The 12962-nt window shown below is 33.9% G+C and overlaps 1 long non-coding RNA gene across 1 annotated transcript in view; it reads left to right on the top strand.

The window, feature by feature from the left end:
• The first annotated feature begins 12078 nt into the window (after positions 1 to 12078).
• The window catches only part of LOC137643669 (uncharacterized), a 114557-nt gene continuing 113673 nt past the window's right edge, over positions 12079 to 12962 (top strand). Inside the window, exon 1 of the long non-coding RNA XR_011045034.1 lies at positions 12079 to 12199. This is a non-coding gene — a long non-coding RNA (uncharacterized lncRNA). The remainder of the gene's footprint in view (positions 12200 to 12962) is intronic.

A 12962-nucleotide genomic window follows, 5' to 3' on the forward strand; every position in this document is an offset into this window, starting at 1 on the left:
ATGTGTGAATAGGGCAGACTATTCCGCGTATGTATAGGCAATGGAAAAAATTATTCGTAACCAGATAAGGATCCAAAGTAGTACTATCTGGCCAGTCTAAGGACCCAATAACTCTCTAGCGGTAGTATTTCGACGGGTTGAGTCTGCTAAGACTAAGTCCCAAAGATCTAACCTTCTAAAAATTATTTGAGCTTTAGCAAAAAGGAAATTTTACCATTCAAAGATAGGAGATTGCTTAGAAGGATCAGTGAGCAATGCAAGCAGTGTTAATGTTCAAGTCTACTTTAAGTAACGGCAAGTCACCAGTACAATAAACATTGGTTCATTACATTGTCAAATGATAACCCAAAGAAAACAATTAGTACTGGTGTTTTTCAACACAGATACCACCATACCATTAATTTCCGGTGTAAAATTGGAACGATATTATTATTATTATTATTATTATTATTATTATTATTATTATTATTATTATTATTATTATTATTATTATTATTATTATCATTATCATTATTACTTGCTAAGCTACAACCCTACTTGGAAAAGCAGGATGCTATAAGACCAGGGGCCCCAACAGGGAAAATAGCCCAGTGAAGAAAGGAAACAAAGAAAAATAAAATATTTTAAGAGTAATAACATTAGAATAAATATTTCTTGTATAAACTATAAAAACTTTAACAAAACAAGAGGAAGAGAAATTAGATAGAATAGTGTGCCCGAGTGTACCCTCAAGCAAGAGAACTCTAACTCAAGACAGTGGAAGACCATCGTACAGAGGCTATGGCACTATCCAAGACTAGAGAACAGTGGTTTGATTTTGGAGTGTCCTTCTCCTAGAAGAGCTGCTTACCAAAGCTAAAGAGGCTCTTCTACCCTTACCAAGAGGAAATTAATCACTGAACAATTACAGTGCAGTAATTAACCCCTTGGGTGAAAAAGAATTGTTTGGTAATATCAGTGCTGTTAGATGTATGAGGACAGAGGAGAATCTGTAAAGAGTAGGCCAGACTATTCGGTGTACGTGTAGGCAAAGGGAAAATGAACCGTAACCAGAGAGAAGGATCTAATGTAGTACTATCTGGCCAGTCAAAGGACCCCATAACTCTCTAGAGGTAGTATCTCAACGAAACCTTAAATCAAGTAGATAATTTTTGCGCCTTACCCAAATCATCTGATTATTAAAATATCTTTAAAAGAACGAAAAAATATTGTTTTCTTATATTTCACAAAAGAAAGGATTTGTCTAGGATGCAGATCAGTAACACCCTCTCCGGAACTGCAGCTAGAATCATTACCTTGAGGAGACTACGACGGTTTAAAGATCTAAAGGTCACTCATGAATAGGAGAGGCAAGGGACAGGACAATGTCCTGGAGACCGAAAATACATAAATATGATCAGCGCCCAAATCCCCTCCCCACCAAGCTAGGACCAGGGAGGGCCAGGCAACAGCCGCTGATGACTCAGCAAGCAGACCCACAGGGTCCCCAAAACAACACATCCTTAGTCCTCAAGGATGGTGAGGTTGCAGACAATGCAGGGACGCTTCCAGCAAGCTACCACAACCAGAAGAAAAAGAAATTTACAGAGAGAGAGAGAGAGAGAGAGAGAGAGAGAGAGAGAGAGAGAGAGAGAGAGAGAGGAGAGAGAGAGAGAGAGAGAGAGTTATTGTAGCTCACACGAATCTTGCTTTGCTAAAAGATGAGTATATGACCATTTTATCTAGATCTGCTTATTTCCTGACAATCAGGAAAAAGTATGTTAAATAATAAACTCTTTTAGTGAAAACATCATAAATCCGTTAATGAAGATTCTTTTTTTTTTTTTATCAAATTAAACATTACATCACAGTGCAATTAGTTAGAAATGTAATATTCTGATTATTCTTTAATAATACAGAAATACTTTTGAAGAAATTTATTTATTTGTACATAGAATTATCAAAATACCTGCTATCTTTTCAATGTCATTTTTGATTTAAAGATAATTGAAATTTTATACATTTGTTTATTATTGTCCAGAAATTTATCGTTCAAAGGCAAAAAACGTATGTATACTTTTGGACATTTGGATATTTTTAGTTGAGTTTATCCATTTACCTCAAGATTGCATTTTATTAACAAATGACTTATAGCCTACGGAACAAGAAAAATCTGATTTTTTTTTTTACAAAGTTTCTAAGATCTGGATCTTATTTTGCCATTAAGGATTATAAGCATACATCAATACCCAACTTCTTAAATCCTGATTCATATATCTAGTTTGTTACCATTTTTAGTATAAATAGATGAATGAATTCGGAATTATTTCGGTAGAGCATGAATCTTTCCTTCTTAATTGAGCTATATCTTATCAGTAAAGGATATTACTCGTAATCATTTGAAAACTGTGATTCTTCACTTTCCTGGGCAACTGTCAGCTGTTTTGTAAAACCGTTGATAATGTTTGGCAATATAAGTGGCAATGATAAATATAGCCAAATTAAATAGAATTGTGTGCCAGAATGTACCCTCAAGCAAGAGAACTCTAACCCAAGACAGTGGAAGACTATGGTACAGAGGCTATGGCACTACCCTAAGACTAGAGAACAATTGTTTGATTTTGGATTGTCCGTCTCCTAGAAGAGCTGCTTACCATAGCTAAAGAGTCTCTTCTACCCTTACCAAGAGGAAAGTAGCCACTGAACAATTACAGTGCCGTAGTTAACCCATTGTGTGAAGAAAATTTGTTTGGTAATCTCAGTGTTGTCAGGTTTATCAGGACAGAGGAGAATCTGTAAAGAATATGCCAGACTATTCGGTGTATGCGTAGGCAAAGGGAAAGTGAACCGTAACCAGAGAGAAGGATCCAATGTAGTACTGTCTGGCCAGTCAAAAGACACTATAACTCTCTAGCGGTAGTATCTCAATGGGTGGCTGGTACCCGGCCCAACCTACTACCTAGGAAATAATCCACCTTTTAATAGCACATGCAGATAAGAGTACAGCTGATTAAAACAGGGTATTTAGCTGTAGTTTGATTATATTTTAAACATTGTTTTTGTCTGCTGGTGAATAGTGTACCAAAAAGGGCAAATTATTGTACTCTGTTTTCAACTCAAGATAAAGTAAATCTTTGCTAAACATCCGAAATTTGCGTGGTCCATACAAAATAATTGTGTATTCAATAGTGAAACATCTATTAGAATTCTATTGTATTTATGTTTACTCATACATTCACATATTAAAGATGAGAAAGTTTTACTCCACGTGAATATATTATGTACTTGAACAGGGCCCAGACGTATTTTACGTCCTTTGATTTAATAATATCACCAGTAATATCATAGAGTCGTGTGACCGTAGACCTGAAATAATCTCTGTTTGCTTACTACGATTGACTTTAATATCGAGGCTGGGGGAAATCGATCTCATTTTTTCTGTTATTGAAAAATTCAGGGTACGATAGACGAATGATTTACTGGAAAAGCGAAGAGAAGAGAAGAGAGAGGATGCTGCATTGGAGAGGAATATTGAGAGTTGAGGAGATTAGAGTTGAAGGGAGTTTGGGGGTGAGGGGAGTTGGGGTGTAACAAGGAGGATATATCATCACAATGGTGTTACACACTGTAGGTTCTGATGTGATATATAAAACGTCAGCTATTCTGCTAGATAGAATTATCAAAATATTTGGTATTATATTTCCTCCATTTTTTTCTATCTTTTTGTATAATCATTTTGCAACTTTTAGAAAAATTACTTTTAATTTTATCAGCTCACAAGTTCTCTCTCTCTCTCTCTCTCTCTCTCTCTCTCTCTCTCTCTCTCTCTCTCTCTCTCTCTCTCTCTGTAAACTACTCCAACCATTTCTTGCCACTTCAACTTGAAATGGACCCAGACTTGATAACATGTCTTTCTGACTTAGAAATTGGCAGGTACTTGGAATTTATCCTGGAAACGCTTCCGTTTATTTATAGGTTGGCAGCTATTGGAAGAGATGGAGGCAGTTTATGGGGAATATATATATATATATATATATATATATATATATATATATATATATATATATGTGTGTATGTGTGTGTGTGTATATATATATATATATATATATATATATATATATATATATATATATATATATATATATGTGTGTGTGTGTGTGTGTGTGTGTATGTGTGTATCTTGGTTTTATTTATATATATATATATATATGTATATATATATATATATATATATATATATATATACTGTATATATATATATATATATATATATATATATATATATATATATATATATATATATATATATATATATAAATCTGTCAATTTATTCATCTATCTTTTTAGTAAGGCTCCAAGTTTCTGATTCACAAGTTAATACTGGTGATACCATCTCATTAAATACTTTTCTTTTTAGAGAAAGTGGCATTCTACTTTTCATAATCTAATTTTGCTTTCCAAAAGCTCTCCATACCATGCTTGTCCATCTTTTAATTTCGGTCTCGTGTCCTGGGGAAACACTTACTGTATGTCCGAAATACGTATCCTCAGTAACAATCTCTATAGGTTCGTCCACAACCCTTATTTGTGGTGTTTCTGCATTTTCATTGAACATTATCTTAGTTTTACTCATATTCATTTTCAGATCTATATTTCTACTTTCTTTACTTAGATCTTCTATCATCTTTTGTAATTCCTCCCATGATTCACTAAAAAGAACTATGTCATCTGCAAATCTTAAGTTGTTAAGGTATTTGCCTTCAATGTTAATTCATTTATTTTTCCAATCTAAATTCTTAAAAACTTCCTCGAGGCAGGCCGTGAATAATCTAGGAGTGATGGAGTTTCCGTGTCTAACTCCTTTCTCAATCAGAATATTCTCAATATCTTCGTGTAGATTTAGGATTGTTGTTTTATCCGCGGGGGTAGAAAGGCTAGTTGAATGATATACTGACGATAAATGGAGCGAAAAGAGTAATATCAGATGATTTTTTTTTTAATGCCAAAGTTAAGTGAGACGTAAGCTAAAGAGAAAATATTGAGGCTGTTGTTGTAAATAGAATAAGGAAAAGTTACCAGTACAATGTGAAAGAACTGGGAACTGGGGTTAAAGACTTGGAATTTGAAGCAGTTACAAAAATCTTAATAAATGAATATCTTGTAAAACTCCATGTTGTCGTCATACGGAGGGAGTATTTGTACGTAAATGAAGGTAGGAAGAATGGACAAAAATATTTATTGAAGATAATGATTTTTAACGAAACACTGTTTCATGAGAGAGGTCAGAGCTAAGCATAACAATACAGTAGAATAATATAGAAGTCAAGAAGGACGTGAAAGATAAAATGCCAGCAATAAAAATTGACCGGAGAAAGAAAACAGGACTATTAGAGAAAAGGAAAAACCGCTCTACAAGGAAGTAAATGCATACTGAAAGGTTGATGAGATAATAAATTCCAGTTAAAATATGTATATTGAGAGAAAATCTCCAATGAATAAAGTCCCAGATCAATTGAGTAGCTATTTGGAAGATTTGTAAAATGTAAAAGACAAAAGAGAGTTGAAGCCGAATAACAAAAGATTGGAAATGATAAGGGAAAAGTTGGAAATGCTTATAAAATTGACTGTTTACTACGTAAACAGAGTAGTTGAGAGGCTGAAAATGGAGAGACTCCAGGAATTGATAGTATTACAAGATTCTGGGGAAAAGAAATTAGATTATGAACACTTGACTCATCAGGTTTTATATTCTGTATCTGAATGTAGAGAATGATCCAAGGGAATTGGTGAGAGAAAAAAATGGTTCCATTGTATGAAGGTAAAATGATAAAGGAGACTGTAAGAATTATAGGCTATGATGTTAATTATCCTACCAATAGAAGAATATGTTAAGAGCTTCATTAGATGGATGACATGGCCGATAGAGGAATAGCATTGTGGTTTCAGGCATGGGGAAGAGTGAGTAGATCAAATGATGTATTGTGCGGCAGATATTTAGAAACTTTAAATTATTGTTATTATTATTATTACTTGCTAAGCTACAACCCTAGTTGGAAAAGCAGGATGCTATAAGCCCAAGGGCTCCAACAGGGAAAATAGCCCAGCGAGGAAAGGAAATAAGGAAAAACTACAAGAAGTTTAAGAACAATAACATTGAAATAAATATTTCATATATAAACTATAAAAACTTGAAAATAACATGAGGAATAGAAACAAGATAGAATAGTGTGTCCGTGTGTACCCTCAAACAAAAGAACTTGGGGGTACTTGTATGTGGAATACATGGACATGAATTAAAAATAAGAAGCAATAGAAAAGCAATTTGGAGGATGCTGCTAAAGTATTACGTGAAAACTAGGTTGCTGAAAGATAATGAAAGGTTGTATATAATGGACGAAGGGTGTGTCAGAAAATGTAAACAGAGGGCCGCTTTTTCGTGCGTGTAAAAGTGGATCACTATGCACAAGATTTTTATTTCTTTATGGTTCCTCAGTATCTTTGGGAATGGAGTGATATAAAAAGTCAAAGAGAGAAAAGTAAACGGAAGTGCAAGGTTATTGAAGAGGATGTGGAATGAGTGATATTTGTACAGTAGATAACATGGATACAGATTATTGAAAGTGTAAGTGTTCGCAAGAGAAAAATGTTAAGAGTAAATGATAAAAAGACTAAAGCAAATAAGGGTAATTGGAGACTAGGAAGATAGATCAATGAATCTTATCTTACTGTAGATTTTCCAGTTGGGTTTATTTAGATATTTTACAATAAATAGATAATGGTATGACGAGAGAACAAGTGAGTTACAGGTTGGTTAAACGCGAAAGGCAGCAGCTGTTGTGCAAAAGACGGGTAAAATTAATTCATTTTGTGGAAGATAAGGTTAGAATGTATTAAAGGAAATAATGAGCCAAATATCCTGACTAAAAGTATTGTAAGAATATTCAGTTTAGATTATAATTTGTTTTGTGCTGTTAAGAGGAAGTTTCTGTGGAGTACTTATGGTGTAAGATCAACTGAAAATATTAGAATGTGATATATAAAAGTGTTAGAATTGTTAGCGTTTCTAAAAGGATGTATCCAGTGTTTCAAGGTGATTTGCTAAGAGGTTTTTGAAAATTGTTCAGAGGAAGGGCCATGAAGAAAAGGAAATGAAGAAGTTAGTCTAAGATAGAATTATACAGCAGATTTCTTATAGAAGGGTTCAATGAGCTGTTGGTGAACCTTCTGTGTATATCCATGAGGTAGCTGATAATAAGATTTAATAATTAAAATCTGAATATGGCAGGTAACATTTTGCTATGTGAGTGTGTTTGTGTATGTGTGTGTTCGTGCCTTTATGCAAATATCATTCAGGATATGTTTACAGCAAACAAATGCTGATCATGTTTCGTAACTAAGCATTTTCTATTCCCACGAAAACGTAGGATATAGAATATCGAAGCAACAACGGCAAACCAGAAAGTTTTACGAAGCTTGTTGAAGTAACAATGATACACTAATGATAGTAAAATATTAGCCATAATGGGGAGATTAGGAAGAACACTGCAATAGGTAATAAGTAATGATTATCTTCAATAAAAACATTAATGCAAGCTTCTAATTTTCTCTTTTATTTAAACATATCTCATATGGGTATATTTACTGTCGATCAAACGTGGATGCTAGTAATTTGACTGGATGGCATTGTCTGATGCATATATATATATATATATATATATATATATATATATATATATATATATATATATATTATATATATATATATATATATATATATATATATATATAAATATATATATATATATATATATATATATATATATATAGAGAGAGAGAGAGAGAGAGAGAGAGAGAGAGAGAGAGAGAGAGAGAGAGAGAGAGAGAGAGAGAGAGAGAGAGAGAGAGAGAGAGAGAGAGAGAGAGAGGAGGGGGGGGGACACATTGTAAAAGAAAAAATGATCGTCAAAGAGATGATATGACGGATGAAATTTTTATGCTAAACATCTTTCATTTAACAGGCATTAGATTGTAACAATTTCTTCCGATCTAATAGTTTATACAGTTAATCATGCATTTGAAAAAGCGACGAGAACCCGCCAAACACTAACATGTCGAGGATTACCAACAACACGACTGGAATCCACAAACAACTTTTAAAGGTCAACTGTATAGACTTCCCGAAACAGCATAAAGCTGAGATAATAACAGACGACGAACAGGAAGAAAGGGGGAATGCATAAATAACTATATAGTAAATCTGGTATTTTGATTTTTATGATACTGCTTATTGTCATACACATGTTTACCTCCGTCAACGAAGTTGGGAGGATGTTATGTTTTTGCGCCTGCTTGACTGTTTGTCCGTTTGTCTCTTTGTCTGTATGTTTGTTTGTTTGTTTGTGGATGACTTCATGGCCACAATAGAGTAATGAGACTTTCAGGGATTAGTTAAGTTCAGTCGTGGAAGTGATTCAATTTTGAAAGTCCTAGGTCAAAGGTCAAGGTTAAGTTTGAGCAACAGGTCGACTGAATTAGCCCTAATGCAAGCTGGTTTCTAGAAATAATCTGCCGTGGCGGGGGTCTGCACTCTCAGAGTGTTTTTCTAGTTTAACATCGTTGTGAGAGATATTTCTTTCAACTTAAAGAAAACACCATGCCATGTCTAAGAATTTTAGGCATTTAAAAACCCACAGTTATATATAGTTTTTATGATTTCCTTTTACCAGGTATATTAAATTTAGAAATCCTAGGAGCTATCTACATAAATCAGGTAATATTACTATGAAAAGTATTGACCTAAATGGATGCTCATCTTGTTATGAAAATAAAAAATTGAATGCAGCTTTACCCGGTGGACTGATTTACCAATACAACTGGTTAAGTTGAGAGAGAGAGAGAGAGAGAGAGAGAGAGAGAGAGAGAGAGAGAGAGAGAGAGAGAGAGAGAGAGAGAGAGAGAGAGAGAGAGACTTTTGTTAGCCCTTTCAACAGATAGCAATCGAAACAAGTTTGGACTTCTGATGTTCCAGCGATACAACCACGAGATTAGGGAGCTCATTCCACAATATTGTGACAGCTGGAATTCTAGAATACTGTGTAGTATTGAATTTTATGATGGAGTAGGCAAGGCTGCTAGATTTAATTGCATACCTAGTACTATGTACCAGATTACCGGTACATTAAAGGAAGATTTAAATGCAAAAGATGGTCAGAATTATGAAAATTCTTATGCAACATAGGCTACATAATTAAAAACTAACTGAACGAGGGTGCCAGAGATTAATACCCACATGAGGAATAAGAAATTTAATAGACAGCAAGTTTTTGCCCATCAAATTCAGATGAAAACCAGACAGGAGAACAATAATCGAAACAAGATAGAATGAAATAATCAAAATGTTTCATCAGGATAGACTGAACACTGAAAACCTTTGAATATTTTTTCTGTATGTATCAGTTTTTATGTGCAATTGAAGAAGAATCAGACTGGACTGGCTTTCCAAAAGTGAATTTGCAACCGAGTCACACCTAGAATTTTGAGTAAGTTATATATTGTTAGAGATATTGTCCATGTAAAGATCTGTGTTGTGAAGCCACTGTCTTTGACTTACAATCATACTTAGAGTTTTATCAGAGCAACTATAGATAGAAATTCAGGAGATTGAATAAATATAAAATAAGAGTAGCATCATATTCATACTTAAGACAAACTTGTGTTCATGGCCAAATCCTATATCATCTATTTATAGTATGAAAAGATGTTACATTTCTATAGTCATTATGATGCCTATCAATAGGCTTACTTATTCTACAATACATATTATCTAAAAATTCAGCATTAATATTAAGAAAGGCCCATTTATTCCAACCCTTTTAGTTTGAAAATAAGACGTGCATGAATAAACACGGTAAAAAAACAAGACCAATCGGCAATCGCACGAATTTCCTGACCACAATCAAGTGGTACAGTTAAGATCATATTATATGCTCTAATGCCTTTGTAAAAGCAGAGTTGCAAACTAACAGGTGGTTCCTTTCGACATACCTGTTTGGACGTTTTGACAAAAGATATTAGGAAAAAACATGGGATAATACTGAAGACTGAGAGGCAGCTTATTGTAGAAATAGGAAAAATAAAAAGGTGCTATTATAGTATGCTATCTACCGCCGATTTTGCTATCTACCACCCCTTTCTGAAATTTTGGAATTGGTTTATTATTTTGTTTATGAGACCCCAATTAACACTACTTTACAATTAACTGGGAAATCACCTAATACTGTCACTGATTGGTTTAATGTGTCTGGAAGTGTGTAGTGTGGTGGTTTCAATTGGAAAGTTCTGAAAAAGGCGAAGATGTATTTCCTGCTTTCTTGAATGATGTAAGATATGTTTACAAGCAGTAGTAGAATAAATTTTTGATTGAATATTTTTCATAGATTATTTTCTTTCAGTTTTGTAATATTTGATTTTTCATTTGATTAACTTGTAACATAGTTGTATGATGAGCTTTGAATAATTTGTGAAAAAGGTTTCCCTACAAACTGCTTATAATTATGCACTCATGTTGTCCAGCCAATAAATATTATTAAACTATCATTAAAGTCCAATGAGGATAACATACTGGTGGTAAGTAATCTGTTTGATAATCCTCATCAAACAGGAGGATTAACATTGACGGTAGATAACATACTTTGTGGTAGATACCATACTATAGTAGAAATTTGACGGTAGATAGCATACTATAATAGAAATTCGACGGTAGATAGCATACTATAATAGCACCAATAAAAATCTTGATGAGAAATCTGAGAATTAGACATACACGAGTAAAAGGCTTACTTATATGAATTTAAGATTACAAATACACCTTATGTAACAGAGGCTATGTAGTGCAGGGCATTTTACACGTAAAAATAAATTGTAAAAAATACCATCTGCAAAGAAATGAAGTGAAAGTAATATTAATCCGGCTCAAATTGAACCACACTTTGAAAAAATCTACTAGGAAAACGTAAAGGTAAGGATGCAGAAGAGAGTGTGAATATTTTTTTTAACTAATAACTAGGCCTACACACTTAATCATCTGTGAAATTAACTATTGTAATCAGAAGAGGAATAATGATTAAATTTGGTCTCTAAACCCACTAAATACTCTTTTGTAAATAATCTTTTGCAACGTTTCTTTACAACTTAATAGGAAAACCATAGGAAGTGATTTTGAATATGAGATACTGTAAAACCTTCAAAAAGGTTGTGAAATATTTGATCAATATGAACAATATCAAAGGAATGGGGAGCATAGATATTATTTGAATAACAGGTATTAAGCCTCATGTTGCGGAGTGAAAATATAATTCATCCCATTCGATGAAGAATTTAATACTTACTAACAAACTAATATCTCAATTTTGTCAACTGCATTGATTAGTTCTAATGTTTAATTTTGTATCATATTCACAACGAGTACTGGTTCCAAGTCCTTTTATAGTTTATATATGACATATCTGTTTTGGTGTTGTTACTGTTTTTGGAATGATTTATTGTTAATAGTTCTCATCATTTATCTATTTCCTTATTTCCTTTCTTCACTGGGCTATTTTTCCCTGTTGGAGCCCTTGGGCTTATAGCATCTTGATTTTCCAACTAGGGTTTTAGTAGCTTGGCTGGTAATAATAATAATAATAATAATAATAATAATAATAATAATAATAATAATAATAACTTCCAAAGAATCCAAAGATTGAGTCAGCTCTCCTACTGAAATAGAAGATTTAGGCCCTCGCTGAGACCAAAGACAATACACGGGAGACGCTGACCGCTTAGTGTTGCCAGATATGGGAATTTATCCATGGATTTGGGGATTTTGGGTGACTGATTGGGATATTCTCTACAAATTTCTATGAAGAAGAAACAAAGATGACTAAACCTTTATATAGTTACAATTAGTTTCCTTGCACTTAAATGAAGTTTAGTGAGTAATTTCTATGTTAGGAAAGCCTACAGGATCAGAAAATAATACATTTAATGAAATGGGGATTTTTGGGTTGTTTTGCTGATTTTATCATAGGTTTTGGGGAATAACCCATCTGGCAACACTGCGCGCTGTTTAGCCCGGTTCAGGTCTTCATCATCTTAGTTTGAGTTGTGTGTTCGTGATTATTTATTACTCAACTAAAGCTTCAGATTTTATAATTGTTTACTCTACAAAAATTCCGGTTAAGTAAGTACCTTTTCGGTAAATTTACATTTTCAACCATTATGGGGAAACTGGAATAAGAATATATTTGTTGCATCAGAAATAGTGTAGTTCCAACGTATTTAACGTTTACTTTGACCGCAAACCATCCGATTTAGAGATTTACTATGTAATTGGAGTTAAAACAACAAGTTTTTTTCCAGAAAAATCAGTGTTTGTAACCGTGTTTTTATTGTTTGTTTCATATGTTGTAATGCAGAAAGACCCTACTTCATCCCAACAATTATGGGGGACACCAGGTGGGAACGGGGTTTTGGGTGGGGGTGGGGCGTCAAATGATATTTGCAATAAATTAATACTTATCCTTCCACCACCCCTCCCCCTATAATCCTACGTAGCCCTACCGGGGGACCCCCCCCCTTAAGGCCACAGTGATTTTCGGGGCACTACCGAACCTAATACAACCACCTAACCTAGGGCCCTGTACCCCTACCTAGGCCTAGCCCCTGCGACCCCGCCCCCCTTTACGGCCACTACCTAACACATCCATCAAACCAAATCCAAAGTGATGGTACTGCTGTATACATCGTTATACTATCACCATTATAATATACTCTATAAATTAATGAAGCTTACCTTAAACTGTTGGTTCTTAAAGATGTGCTGGTGCTTTGAGGAAACTGTGAAGCCGTTGCGAAGGTTCCTTGACATGCAGGACAATTTTTATTTTGTAAAATTAAATTGTGTCTCTGGCACAAATCCACTAGTTTTTCAATATTCCCCGAAT

This window comes from Palaemon carinicauda, chromosome 7, assembly GCF_036898095.1.
Source record: "Palaemon carinicauda isolate YSFRI2023 chromosome 7, ASM3689809v2, whole genome shotgun sequence".
NCBI classification, from domain to species: domain Eukaryota; kingdom Metazoa; phylum Arthropoda; class Malacostraca; order Decapoda; family Palaemonidae; genus Palaemon; species Palaemon carinicauda.